At 33.4% G+C, this 21,033-nt stretch overlaps 1 protein-coding gene across 2 annotated transcripts in view; it reads left to right on the top strand.

Moving 5' to 3' along the window:
* Positions 1-21,033, top strand: part of LOC138693018 (discoidin domain-containing receptor 2-like) — a 1,708,097-nt gene that overhangs the window by 171,153 nt on the left and 1,515,911 nt on the right. For both annotated transcript variants that reach the window (XM_069816529.1, XM_069816528.1), the window contains exon 3: positions 18,034-18,081. The gene's annotated coding sequence lies outside the window, so the exon portion shown is untranslated. The remainder of the gene's footprint in view (positions 1-18,033; positions 18,082-21,033) is intronic.

Here is a 21,033-nt window from a genome sequence, read left to right as displayed (position 1 = left end):
AAATCCTTTCATATTTATAAAGGGACCATCCACACCTGTGGAGTAACGGTTAGCGCGTATGACCGCGGGACCAGGTGGCTCGGCTTTGAATGCTGGTCGGGGAAAGTTACCTGGTTGAGGTTTTTCCGACGTTTTCCCTCAACCTAAGGTGAACAAATGCTGGGTAACTCGGTGTCGGACCTCGAACTCATTTCACCGACATAATCACCTTCATTTCATTCAGACGCTAAATAAGCTGAGTTGTTGATACAGATTCGTAAAAAAAAAACATTAAAATATATATAAAGGGACCAATTTCCTCTGAAAAATGGAGTTTTTTACTGCAAACCCAAATTATTTACATAAGAAGTCTTTCAGATATTCTAACTCTATCCATTCTGGAATAATTAATTTTCTTCCTATAAAATGTAATTTTTCAGTAAGTTTCCATAACAGAAAAATTGTTATATAATCCATGATTTAAAAGATAAAGAGATAGGGTTTACAGTAAAAAAATCATTTTTCACAGGTAGCCTATTTGATCCCTTTATAAACATGAGGGAATCTCACATACATATTGGGACAGGAGTGGAACATCTCTTTAGGAGGAGTATCCTTGAACTTCTTATGGAACCTGTAGGAAGTCCGAATTATAAAGAATTTACTGGAACATGATTATTTCGACAATTTAAAAAATAATGATACCGGTACACGAGTACTGGATATGGCGTAATATATTGCATGGTTGCTAACCGTTTCTAAGACAACGTTATTTTGTTGTTGTCTTCAAGCTTTTCTTACAGGTACGTTGTATAAAATTGTGTTGTGAAGCCGGTGATAACATCATGGAATACTAGTTGCTAGATAACCTTTTCTGGCACCAGTGGCAGAATTAGGCTAATTGTGCACTATCATGAATCATGGAAGACCCTTTCAGGATGGGAAAAGGTGTTGAGATGTATAGCGAAGTAACAGCCGCAAACAGTTGGATTGCAAACAAGAAAGGGCTTTCGACTAGTGAATGGATATCTAGCCTGAAAATGACAGCAAATTTAGCAGCTGTTCGTTCCGTTCCCGGCAGATCTCTCGACGGTACCCGGTGCAGACATGGCTGCCCGGAGATTGAAACTTTAGCACACGTCTTGGGATTCTGTGAACAGGGATTGCTCTTGAGGAACTCTAGACATCATCTTGTAAGATCCAAAATTGCTGCCGCATTAAGAAATAAGGGCTGGATAGTAGAAGAAGAAATCTCCTGTCTAGCTGAAAATGGGTCAACGAGACGAGTAGATATTTTAGCGTACAATGCTGACACTAAACAGGGTATCATTGTGGACCCCACGATACGTTTTGAAGTAGAATGTCATCAGTCAACCGAAGTCCACCTTGAGAAGAAGTCGATCTATGAGCCTACAGTCAACTATTTCAAGCTGAAATATGCCTTAATTCACGTTGAGGTATTCGACTTGCTCATAGGTGCTCGAGGGACTATACCAGCTTTTTTAGAAGAATTTCGACGGCAGTTTGCTCTGCCAACATCTCTGAGGGATGACTTTGTGATAATTGTGTTAAAGAATCCTGCCAAATCCTAATTAATCACATGGTTCCACATTAATAGCAATTATAAATTTTCACGCCTTTTCTTTGTTTCCCTTCTTTAAAATGTAATATCTATGTTTACATATGTATAATAATTTTTTTGAGGATATACTGAGTCCGTAAGGGCTACCTCAATGGGGGGGCAGTTTACAATTATTATTATTATTATTATTATTATTATTATTATTATTATTATTATTATTAGCATCATAACAAGCTAGTTTTAATGCTAGGATTGCATAAAATCTAATTTTAGACGATTGTTTAGTACCCATGGCTTTATTAAGGACTAGCCGTACCCGTGCGCTCCGCTGCACCCGTTAGAAATAAATATAAAGTAATTACATAATTAAAATAGGACATTTGATCCAGAGAACATTCGTGTTTGATAGAAGGATAAATCGTTTAATATGTTACTTAATTTAAATTGCGTCCAAATAATTAAAATGCGATCATTTTGGTCTAGAGACACTCATTTGGTGCAATGACAATTCCTTTAACATGTTTCTTAATTTTTATTGCATGTAACCATAGTTTAATGAAGATTGACATCATTTAGATTTAATGTGTATATTTTATTTTACTTGTTATAGGTTTCCATTGAAATATGGTAATAACTCAATTTTAACCCTTGTTTTCTACGTATTCAGTAAATGGCGCTTGGCCCACTATGGTTCTGAACCCTTCAAATAACTTAAATTATATTATATAATATTACATATTATATTATATTATATTATATTATATTATATTATATTATATTATATTATATTATATTATATTATATTATATCAGAAGTTACTGTAATAACATTATAGTATTATGTCCATCTAGAGAAACTACACTTACCAATGGTGAAATAATAAATAATTATACAAATCTGTTAATTTAGCTTCCGATATTACTTCATATTAAACACAGAAACATTCTCTGTAGGCTATCTTTCATAGCTTTCGATTGTTGCTGTCCAAGGCCCCTTATAGACGAAGTCATTTGTTTTTTAATTCATTACACGATCTTAGATGGCAGTTATTTTAATTTTAAAACTCATTTATCTCATTAAATATCAGTCCTATCAAAATTTTTCAAGTAATAAAACTTATCGCAAATTAATTTTAAAGAAACCTTTGTTATGTAACATTTTTGACAAAAATCAATAATAAGCGAGATGTTTCGATTTATTTAATTCAGGCCTCCTTGTAACCCCCCCTTTTAAATAATGTATTTTGTATGCCATATAGCCTAAAATCTAAGTTACAACGAACTTAATTTATATTCCAATTTTCATCGAAATCCGTTCAGCCATTATCGCGTGAAAAGGTAACAAACATACAGATAGACAGACAGACATACAAACATACAAACATAAATTTCAAAATTGCGATTTTCGGTTTCAGGGTGGTTAATTATATATGTTAGGACCAATTATTTTTGGAAAATCGAAAATTTCCAGAAAAATTTCCGCTACAGATTTATTATTAGTATAGATTTTTAGGCTACATATGTCTTAATTTAGATCATTTTTTGATAAACCATAGGTGACAAAAATCTTAGCACTGTTAGTAAATAGAATATTCATCACTTTAACTGTGTGGCACTGTCATCAGTAATCTGAAGCCGTATTCTACAGATATGGAAGATGTTGCAGTTTGTTACCTCTCTAATTAGCAGTCATTAATAAAAGGAACTCTGTGCATGTGTTTTCAGTTCCACACCTATTATCTTTGTTCGTTTCTTGCCGGGGTTTAGAAAGCGCACGAGATGGGCGAAGAGTAAGAGAGGGATTATTTTCTCGAGTTGTAATTTCAGAGTTGAGTTATGGGTTCCTGGTTCCCGCTGCAGCTGTGTGTATGAAATCATAACACAAGACGGGAAACTACAGTAGTTTCGGGTGTCGGGTAACGAGGCACGAACATGGCTTTCGACCTCTTAAATAAGTCAAGTGCTTGCCTTCGTCATAAATTCAACCGCAAGGAAATTTCTCGCTGCATGTATTCCAACGTCCCGTAATAACTAACGTGTGTATTACACAATTAAATCGACGTGTAACAACTCTTATATTGCACTAATTGTTAATTAAATGCGAGTTTCTTCCTCTGTATTTATTAATAGTTGGTACTTAGCATATACAGCCACTTCAGTTCAATTAAGTATAATTGGGACAGCGAGTTCATGATTGTGAGGATTATTGGAAAGCAACGATACATAATTAGTTTGTGAAGTTTTCGAATTGTTAAATTCGCAATTATGAAGGCATGACTGTTATGTCATGTTCAGTCAACAGTCCGAATATTGGTTGAAATCTTATAAGTGATATCAATAAGTCATCATTCGTGAGGCTACTAAACCAGGGGACAATGAGGTATTGTTACCAGGTCTTTACATTCTTCGTTGCATACATCCCTTAATAGTAACATTGTTCACTAATCACTAAGGGTCGTATTCATAGACATTCTTAGCGCTGGCTTCCGGTGGATGATCAGCGAACTAACGTTTTTCGTATTCATAAACCAGTGTTAGCGATATATGATATGATATGAATCCTGTACAAGAAATCAGTCGATAACCGGCGCTAATTTAGTACGCTCGTAGAGTGGACTAGCAAAATGTCTATGAATAGCACCCTAGGGTTCGAAAGTTGAGAACTTGAAGATTACAGAAAAATGACCTCTAATTTCTGAAAATATGACATTAAATTAAAAAAGTTATAAAGATTTTAATAATAATAATAATAATAATAATAATAATAATAATAATAATAATAATAATAATAATAATATTGAACTTCCCCCCATTGAGGGTAGCCCTTAACGGACTCAGTATATCCTCAAAAAAATAATATACATATGTAAATATATATATATATATATATATATATATATATATAAAATTAAAAAAAAAGAAACAAAGAAAAGGGTGTGAAAAATTACAATTGCTATTAATGTGGAACCATGTGATTAATTAGGATTTGGCAGGATTTTTTAAACACAATTATCACAATGTCATCCCTCAGAGTTGTTGGCAGAGCAAACTGCCGTCGAAATTCTTCGAAAAAAGCTGGTAAAGTCCCTCGACCACCTATGAGCAAGCCGAATACCTCAACGTGAATTAAGGCATATTTCAGATTGAAATAGTTGACTGTAGCCTCATAGATCGACTTCTTCTCAAGGTGGACCTCGGCTGACTGATGACATTCTACTTCAAAACGTATCGTGGGGTCCACAATGATGCCCTGTTTAGTGTCAGCATTGTACGCTAAAATATCTACTCGTCTCGTTGACCCATTTTCAGCTAGACAGGAGATTTCTTCTTCTACTATCCAGCCATAATAATAATAATAATAATAATAATAATAATAATAATAATAATAATAATGTCTTCGAAATCACGCCAATGCACATTTAAATATTAGGAGAAATGAAATTCCCAGACATAGGCCTATCTCTTATTCAGCGTTGTACTAAAGAGCCATAGTCATTCGTTGGGTCTCGGTCGGGTTTCATGGATCGCTGATTGCTTTACTTTCGGTATATTCTGTTTTGACTTGTGAGATACAATATGCTGACTGCAGGCACTGCGGCTGCAGTATTTGTTCTATTGCGTTGAATTGGAGGCAGCACGTTTCACACGTGATCAGGAATATTCGATATTCGGGCAAAGTTCTGAGAACGGTACTGAAGTAATAAAATAATAATTTTAAATTTTACAACAATGGTTCCTGTAAATCAATTTATCTTAAAATCTGAAGCTGAAAATCACAAATAAATAACTCAAATATTCGATATTCGGGCAAAGTTCTGAGAACGGTACTGAAGTAATAAAATAATAATTTTAAATTTTACAACAATGGTTCCTGTAAATCAATTTATCTTAAAATCTGAAACTGAAAATCACAAATAAATAACTCAAATATTCGATATTCGGGCAAAGTTATGAGAACGGTACTGAAGTAATAAAATAATAATTTTAAATTTTACAACAATGGTTCCTATAAATCAATTTATCTTAAAATCTGAAACTGAAAATCACAAATATATAGCTCAAATATTCGATATTCGGGCAAAGTTCTGAGAACGGTACTAAAGTAATAAAATAATAATTTTAAATTTTACAACAATGGTTCCTATAAATCAATTTATCTTAAAATATGAAACTGAAAATCACAAATAAATAACTCAAATATTCGATATTCGGGCAAAGTTCTGAGAACGGTACTAAAGTAATAAAATAATAATTTTAAATTTTACAACAATGGTTCCTATAAATCAATTTATCTTAAAATATGAAACTGAAAAACGCAAATAAATAACTCAAATATTCGATATTCGGACAAAGTTCTGAGAACGGTACTAAAGTAATAAAATAATAATTTTAAATTTTACAACAATTGTTCCTATAAATCAATTTATCTTAAAATCTGAAACTGAAAGTCACAAATAACATAAATATTCGATATTCGGGCAAAGTTATGAGAACGGTACTAAAGTAATAAAATGATAATTTTAAATTTTACAACAAAGGTTCCTATAAATCAATTTATCTTAAAATCTGAAACTGAAAATCACAAATAACATAAATATTCAATATTCGGGCAAAGTTCTGAGAACGGTACTAAAGTAATAAAATAATAATTTTAAATTTTACAACAATGGTTCCTGTAAATCAATTTATCTTAAAATGTGAAACTGAAAATCACAAATAACATAAATATTCAATATTCGGGCAAAGTTCTGAGAACGGTACTAAAGTAATAAAATAATAATTTTAAATTTTACAACAATGGTTCCTGTAAATCAATTTATCTTAAAATGTGAAACTGAAAATCACAAATAACTCAAATATTCAATATTCGGGCAAAGTTATGAGGACGGTACTAAAGTAATAAAATAATAATTTAAAATTTTACAACAATGGTTCCAATAAATTTTAAGCGCCGTCTTTATGGCTAACAGTCCCTGGAAGTCTAGTTGGAAAAGGCTCCCATCTTGATTATATGTTTCGGTAACATGCTGTAGTTATGAATCCTTTTGAGGTGGTATTTTTTTGTAGATAGTACTGAACTTTAGGGTTATATATTTTCCGTTTTTTATTGTCCACCTTTTCCGGCCGACCACTGTTTTGCTCGAATCTAATGTTGGGATCAAGGCTATACCTTCTTTATATACCAGCATATCAATTCGGTAATTCCTTCCATTTGTCTCTACACTATAGACATCTTCGAACACAGTTACTTTTTTTTTTTTTGTTTTTGTTTTAACGGTATGTCGTGAAGTATTGTACTGCGTAGAGGTTTTCCTCTGAAGTTATTCGCAAACAAAGCCCTTTTATTTGTTGTCAAACAAAGAGTAATATAAAATCAATACGACATAAAGTACGCGATCAATATCAATAGCGAACAGTAAACAGAAGTAGTATGTCGAACAACCTGCGAGACAATGGAAATGTGTGGGTATTGAATTCAGACAACAGGCGGCAGTGTACAGTGAACTCATCGGTCTCTCCATAAATACGGAATCAGTGCTGATATATGAGAAATTCGTTTCAAACAGTGCAATCTCCACTTTCCAATTGCTACAAACTCTGTGATGGTGCAGAATCATTTCCTACCTTTTACGATCACAATATAACTTCTGAGTTTGTAGCTACAAACATGACTGATGCTAATACCTGGCAACAGAAGTTGCAAATCAACCCTGTACTCATCCGCATGATAAGTCTCGTTATCAGGGAGACTCTCCAACAGAGCGTCCTCGACTGGCACAAGGAACAGCGGATTCATCAAATAGATGTTCGATAAGATCATAGTCTTAATCATATGTAGGCCTATGTATGTATGTATGTATGTATGTATGTATGTATGTATGTATTTACACTGCAAGTGGGCAAGCATCCGGTGGCAGTGGTATACACAATATAAACAATATACAATAACATTACAATACACAATACAATTATACGTCGACCTGGTTAGCGAGTTGGTATAGCGCTGGCCTTCTATGCCCAAGGTTGCGGGTTCGATCCCGGGCCAGGTCGATGGCATTTAAGTGTGCTTAAATGCGACAGGCTTATGTCAGTAGATTTACTGGCATATAAAAGAACTCCTGTGGGACAAAATTCCGGCACATCCGGCGACGCTGATATAACCTCTGCAGTTGCGAGCGTCGTTAAATAAAACATAACATTTATAACATTTACAATTGTACAATACAAATACAATTATACAATACACAATACAATTATATACACAATAAAATTATATATACAATACAATTTAACACAATAATTAAAATTAATAATAATGCATAAAAGAACGTAATTAATAAGTGAACCTAATTTTACAATACAACCTACATATGTATAGGCCCTACGTAAGTTTCAATAGTCTTTCACTTTACTCTCATCTCACTCACTGTAGTGGCACTATGACGCATTTCACTGACACTTTAGGACACATTTCACTGACACTCTGTAACACATTTCACTGACACTATAGAACAAATTTCATTGACGCTATAATTATCACTGATCGGAACTATTCACTGCACTGTAAAACCATAACTTCACTGACTCACCACGCTTCACTGATACAACAGTTCAAATAAGACAAATAATTACACCCTTATGCGTACGTATAAACAGAACTTCATTTATTAAACATTTCCAGTCTAAGACCCTCTTACACGCTATTTTTAAATAATTTACATATAGGGAGTTTAAGATAGATGTTGGTGCTCTTCGGTTTCAAGATAATTATTCAAAAATCTATTCTGAAGTATCGTTCATGATAAGTGCATGTGCCAAGCATTCTAGTCCCCAATAAACATTGTTTAAATTGTTGTCCTACCTTCCATCAATCAATTTTCCAGCAGCTATTTCTGTCCATCCGACAATCAGCTCATCACTCCATCTGTTCTTATAATTATTTTCTTCTGACAACAATAATTTAACTTTCCAAGTCTACATTACAATAATTTATTTTTAATTCTGCTTACAAAACAGTGAAAAATGTAATTCGAAATGATTAATGCAATTTATTGTTTTCATGTCACTGTATCATCAATTCATCACTTAGAAGCAAGTTGGAATATGCTGCATTAATTTGGTACCCTCGCTGCAAAGAACGTTCATTAGAGTTGAAACAAAATAAATTCCTTAGCTTCCTTACATTAAAGAGGGATGAAGTTACAGGAGAATGGAGAAAGTTACACAACACAGAACTGCACGCATTGTATTCTTCACCTGACATAATTAGGAACATTAAATCCAGACGTTTGAGATGGGCAGGGCATGTAGCACATATGGGCGAATCCAGAAATGCTTATAGAGTGTTAGTTGGGAGGCCGGAGGGAAAAAGACATTTAGGGAAGGCGAGACGTAGATGGAAAGATAATATTAAAATGGATTTGAGGGAGGTGGGATATGATGATAGAGAATGGATTAATCTTGCTCAGGATAGGGACCAATGGCGGGCTTATGTGAGAGCGGCAATGAACCTCCGGGTTCCTTAAAAGCCAGTAAGTAAGATTCTTTTATTACAGAACATTCAAAATACCTTGTAGGTACATTCTAGTTCCCAACTAGATTATTGAGATCAGTTTTTGGTTTGCATACGCTGCTTAATGACAGAGGAATTATTTACTCGATAATATTTCTAAAATAATAATAATAATAATAATAATAATATTAATAATAATAATAATAATAATAATAATAATAATAATAATAATAATAATAATAATAATAATAGTAATATTGATTCCGCGAAATACTCAAACTGAATCCATCTTATGTTCCTCCACTTACAGCTGTAAGAAATTTGTTACTTAATATCCCAAGATACAGAAACGTATTTCATATGAACTTACCTAATTCAATTAATTAAGTGAGGAAATATTGGTCTGTTTTTCGGTACATAAAAATATTTAAAAACCAAATGTATAAAAACTACGTATTTACTTCTTGTTATAGCACATTCAGCTTAATTTTTTTCCTACAATAAATTATTTTTATCTTTGTTTTGACCCCGCTAGAAACAAAGATCCCTTAGAAATAGTTTTAGATTTATCAAATGTCATATTTTTTTGCCAAAACTGATTCATTATAAGCCACTTCTTCCCTTATTCTTCATTTTATTTTATTTTTATCGTGTATTATGTACTGCCGCTCATGTAAACCAACCATTATAACAATTTATAGTAATGTATCATTTATACAGTATTTATGTGCTTTGATGGATCCTCCTTCTGAGTTCCTGGCAGCAGCTCATGTTAAATGAATGAATAAATGAATAAAGAAATGAAAAAATAAATGATCAATGAATGGATGAATCAATTAATGAATCAGTGAATAAATAAATGAATGCATAAAAATGAATGAATGATTCAATCAATCAATGACTAAACAAACGAATGAGTAAACGAACAAGTAAGTAGATAAAAATAAATACATAAATAAGTAACTAAATAAATATATCAATATGCGGGTAAAGAAATACTTACTTACTTACTGGCTTTTAAGGAACCCGGAGGTACATTGCCGCCTTCACATAAGCCCGCCATTGGTCCCTATCCTGAGCAAGATTAATCCAGTCTCTACCATCATATCCCACCTCCCTCAAATCCATTTTAATATTATGTTCCCATCTACGTCTCGGCCTTCCCAAAGGTCTTTTTCCCTCCGGCCTCCCAACTAACACTCTATATGCATTTCTGGATTCGCCCATACGTGCTAATGTCCTGCCCATCTCAAACGTCTGGATTTTATGTTCCTAATTATGTCAGGTGAAGTATACAATGCGTGCAGCTCTGCGTTGTGTAACTTTCTCCATTCTCCTGTAACTTCATCCCTCTTAGTCCCAAATATTTTCCTAAGAACCTTATTTTCAAACACCCTTAACCTTTGTTCCTCTCTCAAAGTGACAGTTCAAGTTTTACAACCGTAAAGAACAACCGGAAATATAACTGTTTTATAAATTCTAACTTTCACATTTTTTGACAGCAGACTGGATGATAAAAGCTTCTCAACCGAATAATAACAGACATTTCCCATATTTATTCTGCATTTAATTTCCTCCCGAGTGTCATTTATATTTGTTACTGTTGCTCCAAATAAGTACAAAAAAACTGTTGATCCGCCTAACAATCTGCTCTTTCATTTCTCTCTCAATTTGCTCTCATTTGCCCTTGTTTACGTGTACTTTTCTATCGTATCTCAGTCCCCCAAACTCCCATCCAACCTTCTACCCATCTTTCCTCCCATTAGTTTATTCGTCTATACGTCATTCGTCTTTCTGTCTATTGCCCTTCTTATCAATGGGTCTGCAAATCTTTTGTTCTCGTTTGCATGTTCATATCTCTCTCTCCCCTCCCCTCTCCCTCCTACTTCCCTCCCCTTCCCCCGCTCTCTCTCTGTACGAAAGAAAAAATTCTTCAATTCTACCTCCGGAGTTGAATTCCTGGCAAATCATCGAATGCGGTACGCAGCGATATTTCAATTTGTCCTGTTTACTGAAATTACAGTTTTCTTCTTTCTTCGAGAGACTTGAACTTTTTGAGAGACTTTAATGGGTGCTTTGTTGTACTAATAAGTAGCAGAAAGGTGTTGAATAAATTCAATGAACTGAAAGAGACGAATGTAAAACTTTAGCCAAGAAGTTAATTTTGACACTAAAACCACAAGTTCAATCGGAGAGGGTATCATAAGACAGGAGGAGGGATTGTGCTCCGAGTTCATCCCCAGCCAATAGGCGTCTTGAACTTTCATACAAAACTTCAACAAGCTCTCAAACTTGGTGTGTGGCGTAGGTTTGCTTGCTTCTCCTCGGATTTGTTCAGCTCCAAGTTGCGCAATAACTCGGATCGTCAGCACCGCTGGCTGGTTGATGGCTGTAACAGCTAGCTACCAGAATTAACGAATAACAGAGCAGAGTGGAGTGAGGTTTCCAGCTTATATTCTATTTTCTTTTCAAAAACTTTACTTCTGTGTGTCCCATGTTTTGGCGTAAAGATTCTCTGACAGCTGTCTTGTCTATCTGTCCACCCATTTCATGCTTCCCAACCGTCGGCGGATTTAAAAAGTAAAACTCCGCTTGAAGAACATTCATAGCGCTTCTGAAATTCTTAAAACTTAAATTGACACATAAAGTTTTACTTCTTAAAGAGGATTATACATAACCACTTGAGAAATTGAGGTTAAACTGGCAGAGATTTATTGCTCTACTACTGATTTTTCGAATACGTGGGCCAGTATGTGACAAAATTCCAAATAATTAAAAATGTACTGAATTAATTACTTCATTTATTCTGCTTCACGTTAACACTTTGTTTAAAAAACTTAAAATTGTTTAACGACACGTTAAAAGTGTTAAAATTTAAAAAAAAGTTATGTACCTTAGACAGACGGCCCGTTTCGACGCCGGTTCTAAATTTATAGCTTGGTTATATGTAGATGACATAATAGTCTTATATAATAGAAACAAAAGACATCAAGGTCTTAACTCCACCAGATTAAATCTATACTAATAATAAATCTGTAGCCGAAATTTTTATGGTAATTTTCGATTTTACAAAAGTAATTGGTCCTAACATATATAATTAACTGTCCTGAAACCGAAAATCGCTTTTTTGAAATTTTTGTTTCCTAGTATATCTGTCTGTCTGTCTGGATGTTCGTTATCTTTTCACGCGATAATGGCTGAACCGATTTATATGAAAATTGGAATATATATTAAGTTCGTTGTAACTTAGAATTTAGGCTATACGGCATTCAAAATATCTTATTTAAAAGGGGGGTTATAATGGGGCTCGAATTAAATAAATCGAGATATCTCCCTTATTATTAATTTTTATGAAAAATATTACATAAAAAAGTTTCTTTAAAAATAATTTCCGATAAGTTTTATTCCATACAAAATTTTGATAGAACTGATATTTAATGAGATAAATGAGTTTGAAAATTACAATAACAACGCCATCTAAGGTGGTGTAATGAAATAAAAAACAGATGACTTCGTCTATAAGGGGCCTTGGACAACAACAATCGAAAGCTATGAAGCATAGCCTACAGAGAATGTTTCTGTGTTTGTATGAAGTAATATCAGAAGCTAAATTAACCGATTTGTATAATTAATTATTAATTCACCATTGGAAAGTGTAGTTTCTCTAGATGGACATAATGCTATAATGTTATTACAGTAACTTCTGAGTGAATCGAGGACAGGTAAGATTAAAATAGCTTCTTATGCACAGAAAACTTGATAGGCTATTCTGTACATTCGTTTCCTATATTTCCTAAAATAATTTTTATGACCAAATGAGTGGTCTCTGGATCAAAATGATCGCATTTTAATTTTTCTAATAATATTTAAATTAAGTAACATATTAAACGATTTATCCTTCTATCAAACACGAATGTTCCCTGGATCAAACCACCTATTTTAATTATGTAATTACTTTATACTTATTTCTAACGGGTGCAGCGGAGCGCACGGATACGGCTAGTAAATAAATAAATAAGTAAATAACTAAATAATCAAATAAATTAATTAATTAATTAATCCCTTGCTTGTCCATTCAGCTCAAACTCGTTCGATGTTTAATGCAGTTCGTATAAAATGTGAATGTTGCAGAAGGTTTCCTTTTTACTAGGTGCCTTGATTTTATGTAACACTGTCACTATTTTTGTAATAGTTTGCTACATTAAGTTTGCTATCAGATGCGGCACTAAACTCTCAAAAAAGTAGAATAGAAGAAACCTACAAAGTTTAATACTGGTATTAGGCCTACTCAACGTTAAGAGGACACATCACAAATGCCAGCCACACCTACAGCAACACAAACGCATACATGGAAATTCTACATATTCAACCGAAAAACCAGAAACTAAACACACTAGAAGAATACGAAATATACATGCACAAAAACACACCCGCATGAAATTCTCAACAAACAACTCAATTTCACAACACATACTCTTTGACTCCACATTACACTACACAAACACACCTCGACAGGAAACGCAATCAGAAGGCGCGAAGAGCTGGACTACTCAGTTCTGAATATAGCCCACAACAGGCTGAAACTAGTCAACAAGGTACCGTAACCTGCTATTTAACGCGCGAAAGCAATAAACTATATATTCCGAAATAATTTAGTAAAAAATAATACTACTACTTCTACTAGAAGCTTTTGTCATCTAGTCTTCTGTCAAAAAATCTGAAAGTTAGAATTAATAAAATAGTTATATTACCGGTTCTTCTGTATGGTTGTGAAACTTGGACTCTCACTTTGAGAGAGGAACATAGATTAAGGATGTTTGAGAATAAGGTTCTTAGGAAAATATTTGGGGCTAAGAGGGATGAAGTTACAGGAGAATGGAGAAAGTTACACAACACAGAACTGCACGCATTGTATACTTCACCTGACATAATTAGGACCATAAAATCCAGACGTTTGAGATGGGCAGGACATGTAGCACGTATGGGCGAATCCAGAAAATCATATAGAGTGTTAGTTGGGAGGCCGGAGGGCAAAAGACCTTTGGGGAGGCCGAGACGTAGATGGGAAGATAATATTAAAATGGATTTGAGATAAGTGGGATATGAGATAGAGACTGGATTGATCTTGCTCAGGATAGGAACCAATAGCGGGCTTATGTGAGGGCGGCACTGAACCTGCGGGTTCCTTAAAAGCCAGTAAGTAAGTAAGTACTACTTATACTGCTACATTGGGAAAGCTTTATGTAGGTCGAAAATTTGTTTCGTAAGTATGTTGAATTAATTGTTATTAAATTTTAATTTTATTGAATACTCATTCATTCATTCATTCTATTCCATAGATCTTACATGAGCAATGAAGCTTTAAGATGTGGAACAAGTCAAAATTTTACAATATTACAATTACAGTTTTTACAAATTTTTACAGTTTTATAATTTAGTAATTTTCTACAATTTTTATAATTTTGTGCAATTTTTTACAATATTTCGGCGAGATGTAGTGAGATGAGGTGAGGTCCGAGGATTCGCCAAAATATTACCCGGCATTTTCCTTTTGGTTGGGGAAAACCTCGGAAAAACCCAACTAGGTAATCAAATCAAAGGGGTTGATGCCGAGGACTCGCCATAGACCAGCCGGCTTCAGTCCCATGGCAAGCTTCTTTCTCTCGATTATTGTCAATGAAAGATGAAGCAACTTCATTTACTTGGTTTCGAAACTCGTACATCCAGAAGACTGAGACACACAGAGTAATTTTGCGTAAGTTTGATTCTCCCACTCTACTCATTTTTACAAAATTACTGCTGTATGATTATTTCGCAATTGAATAACTTTTGCAGTTGAAAATGATCGTCAAATAGGAAAGTAGTAATTACCAATTCATTAAAATTAAATACGAATACAATATAACTGAGGAACACGAATAAGTTAATTAGTGTACATATTCACTTTTATACAGAACTTTATTTCAAATTGATTTCATGCGCATTCAAGCGAGCACGATTTTATCACTTCTTCGAGCATGAAAAACGCTCCTTGAATTAGTCCCTCTCGTAATTCTTCGAACAGTTTTATCGAATGCAAGATATTTATCGGGACACGTGGACTCGTGTAACTTAATTACGCTAATGACTATCGTCAGATAATTCAAGCGGTGTTTAGCGGCAATGATAAGGCAACAGCGCTAGTCACGCGCCGCGCTCTGTCGCATTGTTTCTCAACTAGGGGATCGCGGAATCCTACGAGCTTCGGTATCAGGGCTGTCGCAGAAGTGTGAAATGGCAGTACAACGAATTCTTTTCTGGAATTGTCTTTGGTTACATCTTTATTGTAGTTTTTATACTAGTATTATGTCAGAATAATATCTCAGCTTTTGTTTTTATTACCCTATTTAGTTTCGCACTGTGTCTTAGATGTAGGGAGTTCAAAGTTTCAGTTTTTTGTTAAGAAAACAAAAGCAGCTTACAAAAACTTTCCTAAGACGTATTTCTCGTACAAGATCTTGTGGCGACTGAAATAGGAATTTTCTATCGTCTCGCAAAATATTCAGTTCATTCTTCTGTGTGTTATGTATTATTTGACCCGAAAGATGGCAGACACCAGAGTGATGCATTGGAGTTAAATCGCTCGCTTGAACTCGGTCGAGTGTCGCACCCTCGAGTGAGATACGATCGGTCGTGATACGCTCGTAATAAATAGAAGCACAGTGCAAGGTCATCTCACCGACATGTCTTATCTTGTATGGAAGGCGACAGATAAGATACACATATGTTTTGCTCACACGGTAAAAATAAGGATTTATTTTCTGCGTTTATGACAAATGTTTAATGGAACGTACCAAAACAGTAACATGAAGTTATAAATAAAATAGTATGAAAAACTTCGATATACAGTTATTATTACTAATTAATAATTATTCAATATTTGATTTACCACATATATAATATGATAGTTCCATACATAGTGTTCCACCTATATACTGAGACAGTGTAGAAACGTTTTACAAAATATTATTATATAGAAGTAGATTAATAACAGTATTAGTACAGAGATGACGTCACAGAAAATATAATAAAACTAATAATCATGCTGCACAACTGTTACAGATGCAAAGATTGATACACTAATTATTAGAGATTATTATTATTATTATTATTATTATTATTATTATTATTATTATTACTAGAAAATTTGGTACAGTTCTTGCATTATCGCGATTGTGTTGTCCGTTTATAATAATTACATTTACATCCAATAACATCTATCAGATGTGGCAAAAACAAAATCACTCCTGTATGGGGGGGGGGGGAAACATTCACCTACAATATTTATACCGTATTACATTTTAAAGCAAGTTTTGCTATGGAGAGGTTAGTTAAACACTGCAAAGTTTTGAAATGATAAACATCGATGATGTTACTACACAGTTCATCACTGTAACAAGAACGAATGTCTAACGCTCGGCTTATATCGTTCGAGGATTTATCGCTCGTGACAATTTTACCCATCATGCATGTGCGCTACCTATCGGATTATGCTATGAACTACTTGGCGCTCGAGCGAAAACGTCCGATGCAGACCTCTGTCAGACATCCTGTAGAAGGATGAGTGAATAGGTGTATGAATTATATTTCAATTAGGTTAGTGAATCGATATACAGAATGCCCCGTTATTGTGTACATTGAACTTGTAGGCCTACATCTTGTTATACTTGTTTAAACTGCTTGGTGACAGATTTCCTTACAGTGGGAGGCGGCGAGGATTGTAATTGGCCACGTACTGACACGAGTCTTGTTTTTCGGGATGCTACCCGTATGTACGCTGCACATTATCCCAAACATTAGGCATAAAATTTCCAGAGTTGAATGACCGATCTTCGTTAAGCGGACTCTGTCCTTCCATATCTTACAATGTTAAATTCCTCAATTTTGGGTACACTTTTTTCAGAAGTTATAAAAGATAGACATGTAGAAAAAATACGGCATATGTATACAACAGGTTAAATAAATTTAAAATTCCACTGAGCGGTGGGCAAAAAAAATTCATAGCTAACATTTTTGTATTAAGAATGACTGCAAATTATTTTGTATTTTTCCTGAAGATAGAAATAAACCTAATTTTTTTAACCTACTGTATAAAATACAATCACATTGATATTTTTTATATCAATTTCAGCCTTCTGGATACAATATTTTCAGAGAAAAGTATACCAATGTCACAAAAAAATAAGAAAGTGCATAAAATGGTGTAAAAATTTCCATATCTTGCAATGTTAAATTCCTCAATTTTTGGTGCACTTTTCTCAGAAGTGGTAAAAGATACAAATGTAGAAAAAAATAGGGCATAATAACATACTTTTATGTATCCAACCGGCTAAATAAATTTAAAATTCCACTAAGCGGTTGACAAGAAAAATATTTTCATTAATGAAATTTTTTGCATTAAGAATTGCTACAATATTTTTGCTGGAGATAGGGCTAAAACTGATAATTAGAAGAATTAAAGTCATATTATCATTTTACACGTCATATTAAACTACCGAAAAACGATAAAAACCTTACCTTCAATTAATTAAATTTAATAAAGGAAGTTGATTCAGGAAGGCCTTTCAGCTGTCCAAAAATGATTGCTTTAGTGCATTGTACAATTATTTTTCCCATATTTAAATAAGTTTTAGCGAATACAATTTTGACGACCTTCGAAATAATTATACATATTTTAAACCTATTAATATATTAGGGAAAATATATTAATTCGCATAAAATGAATTAACCCTCATCATTTTCGTAAATTTCACAGCTTGTAAATTTTTCTTGTGAATTTTATTAGCAGAATTCCACTAGGCACTGAATATTCAATATTTTGATAAACACATTATATGCAGGGAATTTCGTGAGAATTTAGCGATTAACTATTATGTATATTTTATTGAAACATTATATTTTTAATATAAATTTTCTTTCAGGACTGGTTCGGTGTGGAAGCGCTGCGCAATTGGTATTCAGCTCTTCCTGTAAGTAACTAAAAAACATATTATTTCCCTGTATTGTAACACAATGGTCATCATTGACATTGAAAATATTTTGAGGATTTAGTGCATTATATTTGTTTGTTGAAATTGCTTCTTTTTTATTCGGAAACATTTAGTAGTTACTTTATTGAGTTTTGGATGTATTATATTCGCATTGCTGTGATACACGCATACTTATTTAAGGGAAGACTCCACTGAAAACCATGACAAATTATTTCCAAATTTTTTTTAGCTATTTCACTTATTCAGAATTTATATTTTCATACCCCAAATGGGTTCAGCTCAACTCTTATTACAAATACTCGTATGTTTACACTTTTTAAATTAAGGCTGGAAGGGGGCGTGGAATTCAAAGAGCTGTCAAAATTGTTTTTCATCGAAGAATTCTTTTTTAAAATTTCTGATTAAAAATCTAGTAACTTTTTGTTGGCTCCCTGAAGTTACTAGATGAATGTAGCGGAGGAGAATATTAATTTACATAAATATTCATTTTATTTTCAAATCTATTTTTCTGTGTTCATTTTTGTTGATTCAACATTAACTTTCTTATACCATATATTAATAAATCTGGATGAAATTTTTACTGCAAGTATTTATGAGGTAGCTGCATGCTTCTATGCATTTATTTTGTGAGAAATGCTGCTAGTTTATTTTATTAATATCTTTCTTAAGAAAAATATTAATAAAATAAACTAGCAGCATTAAGAAAAATATTAATAAAATAAACTAGCAGCATTAAGAAAAATATTAATAAAATAAACTAGCAGCATTTCTCACAAAATAAATGCATAGAAACATGCAGCTACCGCATAAATACTTGCAGTAAAAATTTCATCCAGATTGATTAATATTTGACATAAGAAAGTTGGTGTTGAATCAACAAAAATGAACACAGAAAAATAGATTTGAAAATAAAATGAATATTTATGTAAATTAATATTCTCCTCCGCTACATTCATCTAGTAACTTCAGGGAGCCAACAAAAAGTTACTAGATTTTTAATCAGAAATTTTAAAAAAGAATTCTTCGATGAAAAACAATTTTGACAGCTCTTTAAATTCCACGCCCCCTTCCAGCCTTAATTTAAAAAGTGTAATCATACGAGTATTTGTAATCAGAATTGAGCTGAATCCATTTGGGGTATGAAAATATAAATTCTGAATAAGTGAAATAGCTAAAAAAAATTTGTAAAAATTTTCATGATTTTCAGTGGAGTCTTCCCTTAATAGTATTAATTATAAAATGATTTTAGCTGAGGAAATAGATTTAGATTACATGACTAAGTACCGGTGATTGTATGGTAATGGTAATTAGAATTGGTATAACTATAAAGAAAATTAACATAACGGAATGTTCTACTATGCCGATTACAACACCTTTGAAGGAGTACATGGTCTCTTCGTCACTGGCAGTACACGGCGCATAGATATAATAGCTTTCAAAGAAACTACAAGATCTGGATACATAATTGTTCCCACTGTGCGTTTCGAAACGGATGAGGAACAGCCAGCAGAAGTGGATAATTAAAAAAAGAATATCTAAAATCCTACCATTCCCTATTACCTCCAAAAATACCAGATAAAAGAGCTTGAAGTAATCGGACTTCTGGTTGGAGCAAGAGGTACCGCTACTCTCTTCATGAAAGATGTGTTTAAGAGGCTTGGAATACCTACATCTATTATTCCGATTGTAACCTTAGCTGCATTGAAAGGATCAATTGCTCTCCTGAAGAATCACCTATATTCGAAATGAAACAAAGTTCATTAGCATTCTTTACTTTTTTGTAACACTTACCTCTCTAAAACTAGGTATATTTCCACTAATCTCAAAAAATTATTTGCAGCTATGTACTTGTAGGAATTTCATTGTTAAAACAACATCAATGGTTCACTGAACTTGTAAACATTTCTGTGCTTAAGTACTCTTTTTCCCTTGTGGCAGCTCACGAATGTGAGAAGATTTATAAATTATAATTACATCATCAATTTGGCCAAGTAAAAGTACAAATCTGAGCAAAGCATTCGCTAAAAATTGTGAATTACAAGTTCAGTCCTTTTATTGCCTGTTAAATTATATGGAGCTAACATCGATATCTATTATGAATCTTACAACTGTTTTTTTTTTTTTTTCGTTGTTGGTAACTCTATAGCATCTACTAGATGCTTTATGATTGTGCTAACAGATGGAGTTACTTGTCAACAATGTGACGCTGAAACGTTGTTCAGGTTACTGTCCAGCGACAGTCCTGATGTATTTTTTTTTATATTTGTGATGATTGGTTAATTAATATTAACCCGGCACACTCACAATCATACAAATTTCCAGACTCTAGACACCCAGGGAATTCTTCTTCTTTAAGAAAAATTCACCGAGCGCCGAGCCCGGGAATCGAACCCGGGACCTCCTGATCTGGAAGCCAGCATGCTGACCACTTACAACTGTTGTGGACAATGACGAACACTTCAACATCTTATTTTACAATATATCTTATATAGGAAATTTTATTGCATATAATACAAACATTAAATTCGTATACTGTTGCCATGGAAATATTTATTTGCACAATCGTGTTTTTTGCTGTATTTACAGCTATTGCTGTTAGCCCTTAAAAGTTGAAATTTCCACACAGAAACTTGTTGCTATGGAAACCATTCTTCGTAACATAAAAGTATACTGAAACAGACCCATTATAGTGCACTTATTGTTACTTAGTTACCATTACAATGCAGTTTTGCGAGAGTTTTGGAATAATATTGCTCTAAATTTTCAATGCAAAATACATTGTATTTGCAATTTTAAAAATATGATCGTGAAAAAAATGTTGTGCTATACACGATTGTGAAATGCATTACAAAATCTTGTATCGTAATATATACTTACTTACTTACTGGCTTTTAAGGAACCCGCAGGTTCATTGCCGCCCTCACATAAGCC

Source organism: Periplaneta americana, chromosome 17 (assembly GCF_040183065.1).
Source record: "Periplaneta americana isolate PAMFEO1 chromosome 17, P.americana_PAMFEO1_priV1, whole genome shotgun sequence".
Lineage (NCBI taxonomy): Eukaryota > Metazoa > Arthropoda > Insecta > Blattodea > Blattidae > Periplaneta > Periplaneta americana.
Note: the sequence above shows the minus strand (reverse complement) of the source record. Positions and strands in the feature narration are given on the sequence as shown.